This window comes from Urocampus carinirostris, chromosome 3, assembly GCF_059441175.1.
Source record: "Urocampus carinirostris isolate Australia breed hairy pipefish chromosome 3, RoL_Ucar_1.0, whole genome shotgun sequence".
NCBI lineage: Eukaryota > Metazoa > Chordata > Actinopteri > Syngnathiformes > Syngnathidae > Urocampus > Urocampus carinirostris.
In genome coordinates, this window is record NC_142351.1 from 12020125 (window position 1) to 12024391 (window position 4267).

General features: G+C 42.2%; 1 protein-coding gene across 3 annotated transcripts in view; it reads right to left on the minus strand.

Annotated features, from left to right (window-relative positions):
- The window catches only part of LOC148368701 (FERM domain-containing protein 4B-like), a 24210-nt gene extending 20359 nt beyond the window's left edge, over positions 1 to 3851 (minus strand). For all 3 annotated transcript variants that reach the window (XM_088330716.1, XM_088330715.1, XM_088330714.1), the window contains exon 1: positions 3647 to 3851. The gene's annotated coding sequence lies outside the window, so the exon portion shown is untranslated. The remainder of the gene's footprint in view (positions 1 to 3646) is intronic.
- Positions 3852 to 4267: the final 416 nt, after the last annotated feature.

Below are 4267 nucleotides of genomic sequence, written 5' to 3' on the forward strand. Positions count from 1 at the left end.
CTCAAGAAGGGTACAAGATCGGAACTAAAACTGATCAATACACAATTATAAAAAACGCATGCAAACACTTGACAATTAATGGTGCTTGTTGAAGCTGTCCAACATCAAAGGCACATTGCAGACAGCCACCCATTTAGGTCAAGTCAAGTCAAGTAACATTTATTTCTATAGCCCTTAATCGCAAGACGTCTCAATGGTCTGCACAGTATTACAATTACACTTTTTCCTGATCTTTAACCAATATGCTGGCAAGGAAACCTCAAAACCTCAGCATGAGGATAAAAGAAACCTTGAGAAAGGGACTCACAAGTGGTAATCCCCCTTCCAAGATGACCAGGGTGCAAAAGCTTTAGCATTGGGTAACAGTACACAAACACACATTCAGCTTGCAAAGTCTCTAGGGTTTAGTTCACAACCGTTGTGTCAAAAATAATTCTCATTCAATGTATTTCTACATTAAAAGAAATGCAAAGTGGACCGTTTCTGGGCTGTGTAGTTGGCATATTGTGTGTAAGCTACCATACTAAAAGGGCTCAAGGCATTACAAATCTATTCAAGATTGCAACAAGTCCCATTGGTTAATTAAAAGCAAGCTGGAAAATGTAACCTGTCATTATTCAGGTCCGTCCAGACAGCAGCAGTCTCATCTCTATTTCCACTTTTCATGCATTATTGAGTATGTCTGGTATTACACAAAAGAGTGTTTGCTTGCTTGAAGATAATTAACTAGAGAACATGTGCCCCTAAGAATGTTCTTTTTATAAGTCTAACAATATTTGAAAAATAAATTTGCGATTGGCAGACGTACCAAGCCTCTTGTCCAGGAATAGGGTCAAGCTCACTTTCCACCCAAATCAGGAAAAGTGCAATTAAAACATGGAGGTGTTGATCTTACTTGAGTCTGCCACAATACGACATGCTAATACAGCAAGGTGGCTCATGTGACAGACCTTTGACAATTGACACTGACCCACCACAGTCAATGATGGACACATCTGAATTATTTTGTTTCCCTTTATGATATTGATAAAAGATTCTCCAGATTGTTTACAGTCAATAGATAAGTAGTAACCATCACCTCATGTTCCAAACTACTAATATCCAGGGAAGTGATCTGAGACATGAGATGATGTCACATTTAATGGGAAAACATGGGTGGGGTAACAGTTAAAAGATTCATGTCAATGAGATCATCATGCTGTCTAATGTCTTCTTCCTTCTTTAGAAAGGACATCCTTGTCCTTGTATAGGTACTACACATACTCTGTATTTAACCAGTAGTGACTGTAACAATCAAAACTGCTCCTGTTGAGCAAACAGTCACAACAAAGCAGGCCCTCAAGGTAACATTTATATGCCAATTTTACAGTGTACTCAGATGATTCTGTATTTTTAACAAAAGAAAGGTGATGTCATTTGCAGCCTCTAGGTAATGTGGTACCTCTTGTTGACTTCACAGTATAAATATTTGAACATAAGCACGTGATGAATCCTCAGTTATTATTGCAAAACCAACAAAAAATGGAAATGGAATTACTAAGACTCCGATCACTGCCTAAAAAAGGACAATATATTATTTCTTATTAGATTACAGCTATTTGATTAGAAAAAAATATTTGTATTACTATATTAGGGTGGAAATATTAGATTCAGTTTTAGTGAATTTGCAAAATATAACTACTCTGCATGCATGGTGGTGAAGAAACACATTTACGTGGTTATTTTTGGTCCATCATTATCTCCGGATTTGGTCGATGTGCTGCAGTGCATCTTATTGTGAGTTGGCATTTGGCTTTGTAACCCAAAGGGAGCATTGCATTTCCATATATTTACTTGATGAGCAGTCCAAAACAGTGCTACGGTATTGCAGCTGCTCAAAAGCTCCCTTTAAGAATTGGGCCAGAGCACATAACATATGAGTATAACTTAAGTAGAAAGACGATTTTTGCAGGACCACTAACACAGGTCACATGACTGCACTTTATTTCCTCTGCATGTAGGAAACTATACCAGAACAACAATGTGATTGTCATGATTACTGATTTGGATAAACTGTGCCCGCTCATTTGGGGCCAGCTGCTGCGGGCTACCTGATTAATTCCCTCTTCTTTTTTAAGCCCAGTCCTGTCACTCTCCAGTTGTCAGTCCGTCAGCGGACCTCTGTTGTTACAAGGCAAGCATTTTGACCCTGAATCCCGCCTGTCCCATTTTTGCACCCGCTATTCCACCCGTTCGTTCCCGATCTCCCCGTTTGCCTGCCGCTCCGACCTGTTTTTTTATTCTGACTACGTCTGCTCTCCCGTCCCGGCTTACGACCCGTTTTTTGATCCCGACCACGTTTTGCCCTCCTGTCCCGGCTATCGACCTATTTTTTCCGTCCTTGACACCGCCATCTCCCGCTACGGAAGATCCACTTCCGTATTTGGATCACGATCCGATTGCATAAGCGGCTTGCTTCCCGCGTCCAGCGAGCACCGGATCACGGGCGCTGCCCTTCCTCTTTCTATCAATAAACTTGTGGTTAACGCTACGAATTTGGGTCCTGATTTCGTTCTGGTTGTGACAGTAATAACCTGGTCAATGTTTTTGTGTATCAATTATCAAGCTAGCATGCATTGAATGTTAATCTGCCATATTCATACAATAATCAAGCTGTTAGCATATGATATAATATACAGACAGTAAAGCCTCAGTTCAAATGCCTTTGTTCCAGTCATTGAAAATTTTTGAGGCACTATGGTTACCAACGCCGACAGCCGGACGTTAGAAAAGCATGACCTCATCCCTTCCTACCATCGGTGAACTATGGAAAGTGACACCAAACAAAGTTACACCTGAGTTCAAAGTTCATGGTTGTAGGGCACTGCTTCCTGTGGTATGTTTTGGGCAAGTACAGCCTGGCGGCACACATCGCTCTCCAGGCTGTATTTCTCGCTAGAAGTTTGCTCTTTAACATGGATAACGGAGTTTTATATTTAGTTACGGCCACTGAGGTATGAATTATACCCCAAAGTCGGCTCTGTTGATAAACGACCTGTGGCATCCACTACATCAAATAAAACGCAAGACAAAGTTCTATACGTGTTTCAGAAAAGCCAGATTTCCAGTTCATGAACTCTTTCCTCCTTGGTTAACATCAGTAACTAGAAAAAAAACAGTAATAATCACCTGTTTTAATATCAAATATTGCCTGATTTCCCATTTTCTTAAACCATTCAAGCAAAAAAAATTGTGAAGAGAAAATGACAAACTGATGATTCATCCACCATTGTTAATATTTGCCAACTCACACTGTCAAAATAACTGCATTGGGTAACGCTCTCCCCGAGATCAACAATTGATTTAGCATCCATGTGTGCCTTAAACACCTCCATCGAGATTACAGTGAAGACCGGCCTGCCTCATAGCCATTGAGAGAACAATGCATGTGTGAAAGTCTATGGGTGCTTCCCACTTGTTCTCCTGTCTCAAATCACGTATGCTAGATAAAAGCTTTTTTTTTTTGCTACATCTTGCATATCTCGGTTTAGAGGCGACAAGCCCAATGTCCCTTCCCAGACTCTTACTTTGTTTCCTCGAAGCCCCAGTATTGAAGCAGCATGCAGCCTTTATAGTCTCTATCTGCAAATGTATATTCCCTTCTCACCTTTGCGTTTGTATATCCTCAAGATTAGATAAGGGAGAACCTCCACCACATGCTGGTCAGCCGTCTCGCCGGTACCGCTCGCCGCGGAAGGGAGCCGCCCCACGGCCGCTATCCACGCTCATCCCCCCAGTGAGGTTGCTCTCTCTTGCTGCTGCTGCTGAACGGCGCGCCTCGTATCTTGCCGTGCACACGCGCCACGCCTTCAACCGCCGGCTATTATGTGAACAAGCATCCCATCCCTTCCCTCCTCCCTTTACTTTCCACCCTCCCTCTACTTTCCTCCCTCCAATCCTGCCCCCCTCATCCTAAGGCAGCAGCTGCCGAGCGGCCTGCTTCCCAGTGAATGGCCTCAGATGAGGCGGCCAAGAGGATGCATGTGGTCTACCATCCTCATTATAAAGACAGACAGGATTCGGGATTATCCCCCTTACACAAGATTATTATTTCGTGTGTTTTTGTTTTTTTTGTGTTTGCTCATGTGCCACTTAACACTACACGCCCAAACACGTCTCACTCCTACTGGTGCCTCACTCGCACGGGTGGTATTTTTACTTTTAATATTTTCACCTATTATTTGGCTATATAGAACATTAGCTAATAACCTTTTTAGTAATGTACCCC